Raw genomic sequence first — 17,070 nt, 5'->3', positions numbered from 1 at the left:
AGCATCTTACAGAACAAACCAAAAAGAAAAAACAATTACAACCTCTCAAGGTATCTTTTTCTACCACACAGAAATTAGTCTGTATTTCTGTTATTGACAGGGAAACTTGCAGCTTCACATAGTATAAACCCTAAGAAATTGTAATAGTAAGTCAAAAGTAATTCACTTAACTCTTTGAACTAGGCAATGCTCCAGCATGACATTAAATGAACTTGCACTTTTCTTTTGCCTAATCCCAAGTTTTGTACAACTTTTTCTTAAGAGAGATAGGATATCAGCAATATGAAATGAGAATAAGAAAATACAAAAATAGCAAAACAGAATTCTTTGCCACAAAATTAAATTTTAGGAAGCACAAAAGACTGAATGGCAGAAGGAATTCAGCTAAGAGAATAATCAGTGATTTGGAAGACCAGATTTGGGAAATTTCTCAAGATAAAGAATAAAAAAGGAAAATTAATTGAAAATGTAAAAGTTAAGAAAAATAGAGAAGTTAAAAGTGCTATATTTACATTAAAAAGAAGTCCCAGAAAAAGAGAGCTAGATAAGTAGATTTGGAATTTGAATAATGGAGATATATCTTCTGAAATTAAAAAAATAATGACCTAGAGCGGTGCCTGTGGCTCAGTGTGTAGGGTGTCAACCCCATATACCAAGGGTGGCGGGTTCAAACCCGGCCCCAGCCAAAATTGCAACAACAACAACAACAAAAAAAAAAAAAATAGCTGGGCATTATGGCAGGCACCTGTAATCCCAGCTACTCGGGAGGCTGAAGCAAGAGAATCGCCTAAGCCCAAGAGGTGGAGATTGCTGTGAGCTGTGTAACGCCACGGCACTCTACCCAGGGTGATAAAGTGAGACTCTGCCTTTGTGAAAAAAAAAATAATAATGACCTAGTATAGAAAGAAAACCATAAAATACCAAAGAGAATAGAAAAGGAAAAACATTCAAATACACCATAAAGAAATTTAAGATTGTATAGATATATATACATATATACACACACAGCTAATGACATATAGAAATTATAAAAACTTAAGTCCAAGGACATATAACATTTACAAAAGAATAATATGATATAGATTTTATAAAAAGCAACAGAATCCAAGAAGATAATGATTTCAAAGTGTTCAGAAAAAGAAAATAAAATTTAAAACATTATCCATTCATGGGTCGATGGGCACTTGGGCTTCTTCCATGACTTGGCAATTATGAATTGAGATGCAATGAACAATCTGATGCAAATATTTTTAGTGCCAAGTGATTTTTGGTCTTTTGGAGACATATCTAGTAGAGGAATTTCAGGGTCAAACAGCAGGTCTACATTTAAATCCCTAAGTGTTCTCCAAACTTCCTTCCAAAAGGAATGTACTAGATTGCATTCCCACCAGCAGTGCAGATGTGTTCCCTTTTCTCCACATCCACGCCAACATCTATAGTTTTGAGATTTTGTGATATGGGCTACTCTCATGATGATATCTCAAAGTGGTTTTGGTTTGCATTTTTCTAATGATTAAAGATGAATAAATTATGGTATCTGTATATCATGAAATACTACGCAGCATTAAAAAAAGATGGAGACTTTACCTCTTCTACGTTTACATGGATGGAGCTGGAAAATACTCTTATTAGTAAAGTATCTCAGGAATGGAAAAAAAATATCCAATGTACTCAGTACTACTATGATACCAATTTATAATCACTCACACTTTCATATGAGAGATGAATCACACTTATAGCCCAGGATGAAGGTGGGAGGGGGAGGGGAAGAAGGGGGTGGTTTGAGAGAGGGAGGGTTAATGGTGGGACCAAACATATGGAGCATTTTGCAAGGGTACAAGTCAAATCTATCAAGTATAGAACACAAATGTCTTAACACTGTGATTAAGTAAATGAGGTGAAAGCTATGTTAATTAGTAGGATGCAAGCACTCCAATTTGTACAAATAATCAGCACATTGAATCCTGAAGGCATAAATGTATTCATGATCTATGTGTATAAGACTTAATAAAAAAACATTATATTTAGTAGTTTGAAAAGTCTTTTAAATATGAGGGCAAGATAAAGAATATTATAGGTGCACAAATCCCAAATAAATGACATTAGAAAGACCCACCCTGAGAACAGTGAAAGATAAATCCAGGAAATATTACAAAGGAAGCATGAAGGAGAATGACCAAAACTTCCATAAGCAGAAAATACCAGACAAAATGAAATAATATATTAAAACACAATAAATACACCCCAAGATGTCAGTGATTAAAATATATTTTAGATATTTATTAAACAAAAGTTGACAGATTGAATTTTTAAAATTCTGGCATATGTTATCTAAAACATAAATCCTAAAGAATGAAAGGTTGAAATTAAAGAATGGAAAAGAAATATATCTCAAGAAAATTCCAAACAAAAAATGTTATACAGATATGTTAATATGCTAATATGATTTAAACTAGACTATTATAAAAAGGTATTATTAAAGATAAAGAGAGCTACTTAATGATTCCACATTTAGAAATTTTTAAAATTCTATTCATCTAATAATCTAAAAATATACCAAAAAAAGTAATAGAAGTGCTGAGAAAATTTGATAAACCACCAGCTGGAGGTTTCAACATACCTCTCTGTATTATTGGCAGGCCAAGTAGAGAAAAATTGTCCAGAATAAACACAACACAGACAACACAATCAACTTGAATTAATAAACATATGTCGAGTAACCAACAACTTTATAATGTAAATTTTTCAAGCATATATGAAACATTTAAAAACTTTAATCACACACCAGGCCCACCTTAAAACCTTTAACGAATTTCAAATTGCTTATCACGTGGACTGATTCCTGACCATAGCTCTGTTAACTTAAATATGAACAAAAGAAAATAAATTCCCCCAGTTTGAAAACTGAAAAATCCTTCATGCTTGGTTTATAGTTAAAGAAGGAATCATAATAGAAAGTATTTCTTATATAAGCTTTTTGAATTTTTATTTTTTAATTGTTGATTTACAGATTGTAGTTCTGCATATTAATGGATACAAAATGATGTTATGATTTATGAATACAATGTGGAATGATTAAATCAATCTTATTAGCATATCATCACCTCAAACACAGTCAAACACTGCGTAGAATGACGTTTAGCTCAATGAAACCCCACATATGCCAAGGCGGTCCCGTAAGATCAGAATACCACTTGTTTACTGTACCTTTTTTTCCTTTCTTTTTTTAATTAAATAGCTGTGTACATTAATGCAATCATGGGGTACAATGTGCTAGTTTTATATACAATTTGAACTGTTTTCATCAAACTGGTTAACATAGCCTTCACGGCATTTTCTTAGTTATTGTGTTAAGACATTTATATCCTACACCTAGTAAATTTCACATGTACCCTTGTAAGATGCACCGTAGGTGTGGGCCCACCAACTCTCCCTCCAAATACTCCCTCCTCCCTTCCCCTCCCTCCACCCTTTCCCATTCTTTTTGGGCTATAATTGGGTTAAAGCTTTCATAAGAAAGCTATAAATTGGTTTCATAGTAAGACTGAATACATTGGATACTGTACCTTTTTTTTATGTTTAGATGCATAGATACTTATCATTGTTTACAATTGCCTGTGGTATTTAGCATGGTAACATGCTGTCCAGGTTTGTAGCCTGGGAGCAATAGGCTGTTATGTTATAGCTTACAAACAGTGGGCTAGGTTTGTTAGGTACACTCCATGATGTTTGCACTGCAACAAAATTACCAAATGAGGCATTACTCAGAACTTATTCCAGTCATTAAGCAATGCATGACTGTTCTTATCATTTTTTTGTGGTGAGAGCATTTTAAATTTAGTCTCTCGGTTATGTGGAAATTCACAATACATTACAGATGGTCCCTGACTTACTTTGACTTGCCATTTTTCGACTTTACTAGGATGTGAGAGTGATATGCCTTGACTTACAATGATGTCATCCTAAGCTGAAACCCATCATAAGATGAAAAATATCCTAAGTTGAAAATGCACTTTTACAGAGGAGCATCTGTTTATTTACTATATTCACCAGGCTGTGCAATGCTTCAAAGGAAAAACCGAAAACCCTGATTCTGCTTCCCAAATTGAGCCTTTGTACTTTGACCATTAGCTCCCCATTTCCCTTACCCCAACTCCAGCCCCTGGTAATCACCACCAAGCTCTCTGCTTCTGTGTTTGGTTATTTTAGGTTCCAAATATAAGTGAGATCACCTGGGATTTGTCTTTCTGTGCCTGGTTTGTTTCACTTAGCATAATGTTCTTCAATTCCATCCATGTTTTCATTGGTGGCATTTCTTTGTTTTTAAAGGCTGAATAGTATTTCATTGTGTATACACATCACATTGTCTTTATCCATTCACCTGTTGATGGATGCAGGTTGTTTCCATTACCTGGCTCTTGTGACTAGTGCTACAATGAACATGGCAGTGCAGAAGTCTCTTTAATATACTATTATCCAATTTCTTGAGTAAATAAAGTGAAATTGCTGAATCATATGGTAATTCTATTTTTAATTTTTAAAGAACCTCCCTACAGATTTCTATAATAGCTGTACTGTGGAGACATTTGTGCAACATTATGAATATGTTTTATACTAAACTGTACACTTCAATGGTTAAGATGTTTAATTTCATGTGTATTTTGCACAATAAAGAAATTGGGTAAAAAAGTTTTAGGTGCTGATAAAATAATACTACCAACAAGAAACTCTTTGCCAATAATTTTGAAAACTTAGAGAAAGTGGATAAACTGTGAGAAAAAAATGTAACTTACTAAACCAACTCGTGAAGAAATAAAAACATGAAATAGTCTTATAACTACTAAAGAAATGAAAATTGTGCCTTAAAATCTTCCCACGAATACAATACTTGACCTGGTTTTACACGTGACGTTTTTTCCACACTTTTAAGTTAACAGACTATCCCAATTTTATGCAAACATTTGCAGAAAATAAAGGGAGCATAGTCCTCAGTTTATTTATATAGTCAGCATAGCTCAGATGCTAAAACCACAGAAAGATGCCCTGGAAAAGAAAAAATCCTGCTAGTCTATCTTCAGTATGGATGCAAATGTTCTTTAAAATATTACCAAATATAACTAACCTAAAGACATACTTAAGAAATAATATACCTTGACCTTATTGGTCAAGGATGATTTAATACTTTGCAAATCAAGGAATATAATTTACCATATTAAGAGGTTAATAGGGAAAACCATGCAAATTTTCAGCTAATATAGAAAAAGAATTTGATAAGATGCAATGCCCATTTTAATATATCCTCATTAAGCTACTAATAAACAGGAATTTTCATAGCTTATAAAGAATATCTACCTTAAAAATCTAGAGAAAATACGATCCTTTGTTATTTTTGTAATTATAAAATAATTACAATTACCACTCATATTCCAGATTATACTGAAAGTTTTAACTGGTAAAATAAATCAAGAGAAGAAATTGGACTCGTGAGGATTTGTAGATGATATGCTCCTTTAAATAGAAGAATCTACAGATAAATTATAGGAATATAAGAATTAAGCAAAATAACTAGAAAATATAAAAAGAGAAGGCATTTGGGTGGCACCTGTGGCTCAAGTGGTAGGGCGCTGGCCACGTATACTGGGGGTGGCGGGTTTAGGCCTGGTCCTGGCCAAAATTGCAAAAAAAAAAAAAAAGAGAGAGAGAGAGAGAGACAGCTTTATAATAGCATCAAAGAATAGCCAAGAATATATTTAACAAAAGATATGCAAGACTCTACAAGTACAGTTTTATAACTGTATTATTTTATTTTATTTTTTTGTTAGAAAAAAAGAGTTATTTAATACAATGTGAGGGAATTCTTAATTAGCAATTCATAAAAATATCTAAGGCCCTTAACCTCGATCCATATACCAAGTGTCAATTTAATTTCACATACATTCAAGAGTTACATAATTAAAAATAACCAATCAGAGGGGGAAAAACCGGAAGAAAATAGAAGTGAATTTTACCAAACTTGGATGTAGAAAAGACTTTTTAATTAAGTATTAATCAACCTCTTCCTGTACTTAATGCTTTTTTATTAAGTATTTTAAAAGCCTTAAATAAATGAAGAGATTGATAGATTTGCATTAAATGAATGAAGAGATAAACATTAAATAAATGAAGAGATTGATAGATTAAAAGATTAATAGTCTTTTTTTGTATATATACATGTGTTGATTATGTTTCCACTTTTTGCCTTCACAAAATTAAAAAGGTTTAAAATTTAATAACAATAACAATGTTTAAGATAAGGACTAGAAACAGAAACCTCGTAAAGAATGAACGAAGATAAATACATTCAGAAAAGAAATCAGATGATTGTTACATCGAAATATTAAGCAAGAATAATAATAATAATGCAAGCCAAGTAGCATTCAAAAATATTGTTTAAGAAAGTTAAAAATGGACAGAAGATATTTCTATTACTCGGCTCCAATAAACAATTATGTATAGAAAATGAAAGGATTCTTTCAAATCGATAGAAAAAGTGCAAACAACCTACAAGAAAAATAGACCAAAGCCCAAATAGATACTTTGTAGAAGAAATGCATGGCCAAGAAATATAAGAAGATGTCTTTAATCATGGAGTTGAAAACTAAGACCACGTGGGATACTACAGTATAGTTAATAAAGTGAGAAAATATTTAAAAGTCGGGCAAAATCAAATATTAGCAAAGACACACATCTGCAGGGTCGTATTGCTGCTGAGATGACAGCATTTTATAAACAGATGAAATGAATAAACCATATTAACTTGCAAAAATGAAGATAAATCTGAGCAATTCAATGTTAAGTAGAAAAGTAACTCCCCAAACTCCCAAAGATTACATAGATACTGATATGATTTTTACAGTGTCTAAAATAAACACAATCAAAATCGACTTTTTTTTTTAGGACTGCATAGAGGTGAAATAAAACAATTTTAAAGACCAATCCTGTATTTAATGATGAATACCGGATTCAGGATAAGGCTTGCCTCAAATGGAGGAAGCCAGAAAAAGTGAAGAAATAAATGGAGGTAGCCATCTGGTTAGATATTGGTTATTATTGATGACAAAGGTTTTATTTGCATTGGAGGTTTTGTGATTGCTCATTACATTATCAAAATAACTAAATCAATTCCAGTGATGAAAGTGCATGAAGTACTAAGGATATGATTAATCCAGTTCTGTGCAGTTAAAATCCATGGAGAGTTTTAAAATAGGGAAAAAAAGTTTTAAGGCAATTTGCTGGCAGTATTATCAAATGTGAGGTCACTGGAGAGTAAGGGAGAAGTTGAGCAAGAAAAATTAAAGGCTCACATCTGTGGTTTCAGCACTTTGGGAGGTTGAGGCAGGAGGATTGGGAGTTTGAGACCGGCCTGGGCAACATGGAGAGCCCCTGTCTCTATAAAAAATATTAAAAAATAAAAAAATTGGCCAAGCATAGTGCTGCATGCCTATTGGCCCAGCCACTGATCAGGCTAGGGTGGGGGCGCTCTTGAGCCCAGAAGTTCAGGGCTACAGTGAGCCATGATTGTGCCACTATCCTCCAGCCTGGGTGACAAAGGAAAGAAAAAGAGGAAGGAAGGAAAGAAGGAAGGAAGGGAGGAAGGGAGGAAGGGGGGGAGGGATGGGGGTGGGGAGGAAGGGTGAGAAAAAAAAGAGAGAAAAAATAAAATGGAATTAAATAAATTAAATAGAAAGAAATCAGCAGTAGTAAGGGAGGGACTTTCACCATCATCTTTTGGGTAACATGTACAAGCTGTTTTTGTCATTCACAATACTGTGGCGCCATTCTCGCCTTTTGTGAGAAACCAGTTTGTGTGAAAATGCTCTGTTCCATCAAAAAAGAGATATCCCCGGCTTGAACTCTGTTTCTAGGGCAGCTGCTACTAGCAGGCAGTTGCTAAATGTTTCTAAAGGGAACCAGCTGTGGGAAAACTATTAATTAGCCTCAGTCATTATATGCAAATTAAATTGGTTAACTCAATATAGAAAGCAGATAAGACGAGTTGGAGTGATGTTCTCTTGATATGGTAAGAAAAGCATACAAGATTTTTATTGCATTCCCAGGGGACTAGAAAGAGGTTTTTAGCTCAGAGAAAGCTGAAAGTCGCTCTAAACTAGAAAAATCAGACGGGCTATTCCTTGGTTTGGGGAAGGAACAGAGAGACTGTCACTGAAGAGGTAAACTTTCAGCTGATAAATAAGTTTTGAGACTTTAGAATCCCAAACTCACTAAGCTGAGCCCCCAGAAATTGCTAGAACATTAATAACCAAAGTAAAATTTCGTTTGAGTTCCAAAACCTAAGTTGTTATGTAGAATAATCACTGTTAGGGTTAGTCAGAAATTACAGGTAAGTGTATCACATAATTTTTTCCCACTAAAAATTCTGAACCATGTCAAACTTCCCCACCGCTAAAACTAAGGACCATAGGCAAGTTTTTCCTTGAAGTCTCATTGTTTCTTTTATCAAATGTGTATTTTTGTTTGTAAATCTTGGTCTTATTACAAAAGGAGTTGATGATAATTGCAAGTTTAGCCTATTAGACTCTCCTTTATTAAATTTCAGATTAAAATGAGGATGTATATGATTAGGCTACATGGTTCGCTTTTATAAGGTCAAAGTCTAGGTTGTAATTGCCCTTAACCCAGGAAGTATAGCATCTACCTATGTGATGTGCCCACTGGGTGGGAAGTTACCCAGCCTCTTTGCCCCTCCTCCCCACTTGAATTTTGTTGTTGTTGTTGTTGTTGCAGTTTTTGGCCGGGGCTGGGTTTGAACCTGCCACCTCCAGCGTATGGGGCCAGGGCCCTGCCTTTGAGCCACAGGCACTGCCCCTCCCCACTTGAATTTAACTGAGTTTTTCTCTCACATGAACCATTTAGTTGTGAATCTTCTAGTTTCCATTTGTACTGACCCGTGATACGCTTGTTTTTCCTTCTTGGGATGCTTCACTTAGGAGAATGTTCTCTAAAACTGCCCAGGTCGTTACAAAAGATGAAAGATCTTCATCTTTTTTATGCCCCAATAGTATCTCATTTTTGATCTTAAAAATTCATGCAAATTCTGTGTTCTGTTATGTACATAACCATGTTTATTTCAAAGAAAAACATCTAAAATGACTTACTATTAAGAAAAATAATGGTTCAGGTATGCCTCGCTTAGTCCACGGTCTTGCAGCCCCTGGCTTATTAACTCCCATTCCATTTGGAGCATTACTATAATTATCCTTTTTGGGATCAAATTTTGTCTGAGTTTGTTCATTTTCATTTAGTAAAAATACATATTTCACATGTGTACTTGGCGATTCAAACATGCAGTTCTTGGAAGACCGAAGAGAAATGGAGCTAGTGCCCCAATTTAGAAACTGTTTACTTTTTGTGCCTGCTCATTTTCTCATCGGTAAAATAAGGCTATTAATACTGATACCTACCTTCGCTGGCGACTGGAGACTTGTCTAGGGGTTCCCCTACCATCCCCTTCTCTTTCCAAGAGCATAGCTCCCCTGCCCTTCCCAGCTCCTCCCAACCACGTAACAGAGCTCTGGCTACAGAAATAATAGCAGGAGGAAGGGATGCCTCTTTCAGGCTGGCAAGTAAACATTTTTTTAAACTCCAAGTGATTCCTTTTTCTCTCCTTTCCCACACTCAGGCCCACTTGGAAACCATGTGTTAAGACTGAATGATCCTTACCAGCCCCTGCCCCTGAGTGACTGCATAGAGATGAGCCGCGAAGCCCCAGGCCCCACGGGCTGGACTCTCCCAGTGCTAGAATAAAGGTGTGTCGTATTAACCCACAGGGTTCATCTACTACAGAAGATTAAGCAGTGCTTAAATTAATATTAATACCTACCTCCCCGAAACCTGGTGAGGAGTAAGTGAGATAATTCCCATCAAGTAATTAGCACCTAGTGTCAGGGAATGCACATTTCTGTCAGTTTGAGGCCATGGGACCCTGGAACTATGCTGCCACCTCCCATCAATCTATTTCTTAAATTGCAGGGTAAAGTTAACCACAAATAACAAAGCCACGGAATCAAGCTGTCACAAATTGGCCACTGTGTTCCTACGGCATTTGAAGTGTGTGTGTTGACAGGAGAAAGCAGGAAGGAGTCGGGAGGAAAGCAGGGAACGGAGCCTGAGCAGGAAGACAAGATTCCAAGGTATTTGCCAACCTGGTTGGGCATAAAGGCCTGGGAAGGGGAGAGAAAGCTTTTGCTGAGATTTATTATTAATATATGCCAGTTGTGGGGGTAAGCAGTTCACTTCTGCTGTCTCATTTCTTCCTCATAATCCTAAGGGCAATTCTAAAGGTACATATTAGTTCCTCCGTTTTCAATTAAGAAGCAAGATCTCGCAGTGTGGAGGTAACAGAGGTGGGATTCACACCCAAGCCGGCCGGTTCTAATGTTCTCGTTCTTTGTGACTTAAACGTGTAAGCTCTGGGCACTCTGATTCTGTGCTGAAGGTGGGCCAAACCACACTGCTCGTGGGTGGGACAGGACACCTGTAATGGAACGAGTCATTAATGAACGTGTTAAGGGCCAGGCAGACACAGAGGCCATTTAAAATCTGCTTTCGGAAATGAAAGCGGGGCTCAAACAGCGCCCACTTTCAAGGGGGCCCGGTTTAAATGGCCAAACTCTGGGGGAAGAAAGGCATTAAAGGAAGTGCTTTTCTGCTGGGCTTGCAAAACTTTGGGTTCATGAATTCAGGAGCAGATTAAAGTGGAGAAAACAGGGTTTTAGACGGTAGCCTCAGGAGCGCCCTACTTTTCTAAGGCCCAGAGGTTGGCTTTTCCTATGTGCGATTCGGCTATTCTATCCAGCATCGCTCCCGGTTTTCAATTAATCTACAATAATGAATTCAACAACCTAAATGCATTTGCTAATTGAAGTGCCTGCTGGCCAGGTCACCTCCTCCCCTGTCTGACAGCTGGCTGTCCCCAATGTGCCAAGGGAGAGTAGGGTAGCAGGCCCCTGCCCCCCTCACCCCTGTTGTCCCATCTAAGGGGCCGCCCCAGAGGGCAGCAAAAGTCATTGCCTGGGAAGGGCTGCTCTTGTTACTGAGTCACAGATGCAGGACACAGTCTTTGACTTTTTGTTTCTAGCGAAAGCTCCCCCCAGCCATATGATCTCCCTGGCCCTCGGCAGCTGTTATGTAACAGAAAGGGCATTAAACTCAGACGAGGCAGTGCTTGATACAGAAAGCAGACTGTTGTTTGTAAGCAGGTCGACTTTGGAAAGTTACCGCTTTCCTCCCGGCTTGCTCATCTGGAAAATGAAACTAATAGAACTGACCTTGGGGTCGTGCTGAACAGTCCGTGAATATAATGGGAACTTCTTACCATTTTCCCTTCTATCCTGCAGGGCACGGCCAGTGTCTGGGCATGGGGAGATGGCCCCTAAGGACAGCTTGGTTTACCGATGGGTGGTAAATGTCCAAAGCGCAAAGAATAGGTGTGGGGGCGAACGGGGAGGAAGGAGTCCACCGGCAGAAAATGAGTTAGAAGGGAAAGCGGAGGAGGCGGTGCCGGGCTGAGGAGTTTAGATACTCGTGGAAGGAATGAACGGATGAATGGACGGCTGTAGAACCAGAAGGAAAGAAGACTGGAGGGAGCGAGGAGACAAAGGTGACATGGGCAACACACCTGCCCCTTCTGCTCCCAGCCTCTCGCCACCTGCAAATCACAGCCTCACAAAGGACAGTGACTGCAGTCAGGTGCTGCGTGTGGCCACTGCTGGAGAACTCTCCGAAACCTACTTAGAGCCTTCAGATAGTTTTTCTTTTCCTTTTTCCTTTTTCACACACACACAAAAGGCCTGACAGAACCAGCCCCCCACCAACCTTCCTTTGTCCCCACTGAAGCAGAGAATAGCAGCCAACTCAACTTGGGGACAGGGCTGGTAGCATCCTCCAAGGAGAGACTAGAGCCCCACAGGCCGGGCCACCTACTGCCCACATTACTGCCCTCAGGGCTCAGATCACAAAAACAAAAAGTAAAGGAAAAAGGGGCTGGATGCTTTTCCCCCAGGGTAAAGCAGGAGTCCCTACACGGTGGGAAGTGGAGAGACCTCTCCAACCGCTCCACACAAGCTCTTGGGTTTCCCCAACTCGCAAATATGGGCCACCGAAGGGAAGATTCTGGGAATTTGCTTTGGCCTCAATTCTGAAATGGGTGAGGCTAGAGGACAACACTGGACCAGTCCAGGGACTGGGGGTTAGTGAGGGAGTCCCAGTGCAAGCTACTTCCTCAGACACTGCCACTGGGTCAAGCCAGGGAAAGGCATGGACACCAAGTGCCGTGCATGGCAATGCCTGTGCTGCCCGAGACATTACACCTGACACGGGGACAAGGGCACTGTCCAGGGGTGACACATTCTAGCTGCAGCCCCCTCCTGCCACTAGACAAGGCCATAAGTCACACAGTTTATCTTTCTGAAGCCAGATTGCCCTCTGTGGACGTCTAACTCAGGCTGTCGGTTATCTGCCTCTCGAGTTGCCATACTTGAAATGAAGAATCAATTTCTTTAAAAATCATCTGGCCCGAAAAGGATAGCTCAGGTACCAGGAGGCATCAAAGAAGAGGAAATGGCAGGGGGCGGGGGAAGGGAGGGAAGGCGCGTGGACTCTTTTGATGGCCTCATGTCTCAAACCTATGGGCAGACATCAAAGAATATTGGCTGTTCCTCAGTCATTCACAGAATAAATGCTTATGGAATGCTCCTCTGTGACAGTTTTTCTGCCATATGTATGTCATGAGAAAGAGAGATAGATTCCTACCCTCAGAGGTCTCGGAAAGGAGCTGCCAAACCAGGATTCACAAAAGCCTCTGAGTGATTTGCTCCAGCATGTTGACACTGAGCACTGATGGCAGGTCACAAGAAAGGGAGCCTGCAAATTTTTTCATTCTAACTCTCATTTCATAAATAAAGGAAGCAGCTCTCCAGAAGGGGCATTTAGTTAGTACCATGTCATGGGAGGTGTTGAAGGTACTTCCTGTGTCCTCATTGGGCTGGTTTCATCCTTGATGACTAGAGAGGAGATGGAAACTTCGAGTCTGAGTTCCACCTCCCCCATAAAACTGTCATGAATGATTTTAACCTGAAATAATTCCTCCCATCTCTGAATTAACTGTGGGTTGTCCAGCCTCCTCAGATCTCATGTACCATGTTCTGGATAGCTGGTACCAATGGGACACAGCTACACACTCTCAGGTGTCCAACTTCCACTGTCCCACCAACAGCGGGGCCTTTGGTTACTCAACTCCCAAATATAGTGTCACCCCCCCCTCCAGAGCAGGGGATTAACATTATATTAATATTATCCTCAAACAGGTAAACTCTGAAGACCCTTCAATGACAGCCTTGGAGATTTTCTCAATTTTAATCTTGCTCCTGGCCCCTGACCCTGACTTTGGACCTTCTACTCCACCAAGACCGGGTTCTACATTTCTCTTTAAAGTCACAACTTATTTCCCACAAGCTAGGGTCTGCCTGATCCCCTTTGACTATTCCTCGGCTCAGAACTGAGGAGTTAGATTTCCCTTTCCTTAACTGCCCCCTCCTCACATCTGACCATGGGCTGCTCCTGCCGGCCCTCCCCAGGGCTGACCATTGCCAGGCCACACCTGTGCACCAAGGGTCTGCTCTCCAAGTCTCACCCAGTGTGCTTTTCTCAGTCTCTGCTTGGTTTGCTGGTTAAATGACTCACACATCACCTACCTTCTCTTCTCATCCACTGATCTATTGGCTTCGACTCTAGTCTCAGCTGATTTACACATGTGGAATCCCCTCCAGTTACAGAACCACAGCTCACACCAACCCTTCCTCAGAGTCCCAGTACTAGATTCCTGACAATGTGCCCGCTAGTTCCAGGCTGTTTCCTGGTCTTCTTTCTGTGTATCCCACCCAGGGTCTCACAGGGAGTAGATTCTCAGTGGGCCTTTGAGTGGTGGGCAGGGCCTTCCCAGGTGGGTTTGCTTCTCAAGTGTGGTTGAAGCAAGGGACCAGCCAATGCTTGGCCAATCTCCAACTGTTGCAATGACAGCAGAAGGGACCCAAGTGCCACGTCTCCTCTTCCAGTCTGGCCTGGCAGGCCCACTGTCATCAACTCTAACTCTGACCCAAGTGGATGCCTTTAACCCTTAGCCGCTCTTGACTCAGCTGCTCAGAAGTCACAGGCATGTTCCCAATGGTCTAGAGGAATCAAAAACTAAATAGCCCTCCTCCGGTTTAGCCCTTTTCACCCTGTTCCTGCCACGCCCCACTCCCCCTCCCATTTGTCTTCTCCTTGCCTCCCTCTTCCACCTCCCCTACTTATAAGGAAAAAATAATAACAAATAGGGAGGCTAATTCTAAGTTGTGCCGTCCCAGCGTGTGTCCTGGTCCTTCTTTAGTCCTGTTATTTTCCCCTGTGTCTGGCTTTGACAAGACTGATGACATTTACGTTTTCCAAAAGCTTCAATAAAAAGGCACTTTAGCTGCAATCACCTCCATCTAATTTCCCCAGTCAAAAAAAAAAAAATTCTTTTTTGGCTTAAATCATACAATAGAACTGAGGCCTGAGCTGTTCTGACAACTTGTCACCAAATAGGGCTCAGCCCAAATGGGCTGTCTTGAAAACCAAGGACAAAAGGGAAAAAAGAAAGTGGACTAAGTGGCCTGAAAATGAAGTGGAAGGCTGGAGGAAGAGAGGAGATTGGCAGGAGTCAATTTGTGAACATTCTAGAACAGGTGGGTGGGTATAGTTTGGGTCCTAGAACAAACAGAAAATACGTTCGGTTCTTTAGACGCCAATGACAGGGGTATTGAGCTGGAAGGGCTCAATCACCCCATGGGTGTCTTGGTCCCCGAGAAGTGAGGCAGCACTGTCATGGGGTCACCAGCTTACCCAAGTAGAGCCTGAGGAGAGGGTATAAATGGACATCTTTCTTCTGCATTGTAACTATGGATAACAGAAGAGTGTACAGATTTTTTTTACCCATATCTACACAGGGACTCAGAATATGAAATGTATTTATCGAAGAATCCTACCTACAGAAAAGTATTCAAATCATAGGGGTTTATATCAATCAATTTTGGCAGCACAAGCTCCCTCATGTAACCGTCACCCAGATCAAGGAAAAGAACATTTTAAGAAGCTCGGCTCAAAATCCCACTTAGGCACTAACTCCTTGAAAGGTATCATCATCCTCATTCCTAGAAGCAGCAATCAGTTTTGCCTATTTTTGAACTTGATAAAAATGGAATCATGTATATAATATGTATCTATCTGTGCCTAATTCATGTTACTAGATATGGCAATGTCATTCATTTCCATTGTTTGACAGCATTCCGCTGTGTAATCACATCACAATTATTTCTCCATCTTTACTAATGATAGACATTTGAGTTATTTCTAGTTTGAAGCTCTTGTGAATAATGCTAGCCTGGCCATTCTTTCTTTCTTCGTGCACATAAATATTCACTTCTCTTTGGGTGCACCCCCAGGAGGGGAACTGCTAGTTCACAGGGTCTGTGTGTCTAGTCAGTATGAGTTGATGTTGTCAAGCAATTTTCCACACTTATACCAATTTATTCTCCCATCCCAGTGTAGGAGTTTCAGTTGTTCTACATTCTCATCAATATGTATGTTTCCGTTTACTTTGGTGCATGTGTAGGGTTTTAATTTGCATCCTCTGGTTGGGACAGGTTTGCCCCTTTCCCCGTGTTACTGATCATTTGGATATTTTACATTAAGGCTTTTGCCTATTTTTCAACGGATTATTTGTCTTTTTCTCATTGATTTTTTGGTTCTTTACATATTCTGGAGACACGTTCCTGGTTGTTTGTATGCATCCAGGCAGAAGGTGTGACATGTCACTTTGGAACTTCATGCCACCAGTCTCAACACCTTCCTCTTTTTCCTACCACCTCCCAATTTTATTTCAGGCCTGGTGTCATTTGTCTCATTCTCCCTATGATCAGCCCAGACCCCCACAAACATTTCTTATTCTTTGTCCCCTCCACGTGGCTCCTGGATGCAGGAATCCCATGCATCACTCCCAGAAGCATTTGATTTTCAGTGGACAGGGGCAAGTTCCCCCAGCCCATGTGTTCCAGCCCTGTCCCACACACCACATTGCCCAAAACACAGCCCCAAAGTTCATCCACAGCTGGGAGCCCAGTAAATATGGGAATGGGTGGAGGTGAGCCTCTAGAACAGTGGTTCTCAACCTTCCCGGTGCCACAATGTATTTTCATTGTTAAAAAGGGGTCGCAACCCACAGGTTGAGAACCGCTGCAATAGGAGGTGTGGCAAAGAGTTCTCACCCTCTTTGAGTTTGAGGACAGCATGGGGGGCAGGCATATTGGTGGGAGAGCTTTATCAGAATCCCAATGGCAAACATCGAGAAAAGATCTTCTATGGAAAATTTGCTTCATAAGCAAAAAGACCCACTTATCTGGCAAGAAAACAGGAAACCAGGATCTTGTCTCATCACTTCCTAGGCTGACTAGCCCATTCTAGTTTTCCTAGGATTATCCTAGTTTCAGTTTTTAACATCCTGCATCCTGGAAACCCCTGTGGTGTCGGGGTGATTGGTCATCCCTGTTATTGCCTCCCACATGGCTGTGTGTCTTGGGGAAAATTACTTTCACTGTCTGGGCTATAACTTTCCTCTATAAGTTGAGTTGGCAGTAGGATAGAGGATGTCTACTTTTCTTTCCATATTTGATCCTGTTGTTTGTTGTTGTTGTTGTTCTAGGATATTCTAAGATCCTAGTCAAGAGGAAGACTCAGAAAGTGCATGGAAGAGCTGAGTGTATGCCCATCTCTGTAGCAACCTTGCCAGGATAATGGTGGTTTCCAAGTACTGAGAGCCTCTGTGTGTTAGGTACTGAGCTCTGTGGTCTAGGTTCATGAGGATATCCCTGGGATATAAGCATCCCTGTCACCTTTTCATTTATGAATGAAACAGAGAGACTCAGAGAGTTTCAACATTGTGCTCAGTATAACATAGCTGGTCAACAAGACTAATGTTCAGCTCCTAGTCTGTCTACT

The sequence above is a fragment of the Otolemur garnettii genome, unplaced genomic scaffold (assembly GCF_000181295.1).
Source record: "Otolemur garnettii isolate 467f Iridium unplaced genomic scaffold, OtoGar3 scaffold00074, whole genome shotgun sequence".
Classification (NCBI taxonomy): Eukaryota; Metazoa; Chordata; class Mammalia; order Primates; family Galagidae; genus Otolemur; species Otolemur garnettii.
This window is presented reverse-complemented; position numbering follows the sequence as displayed.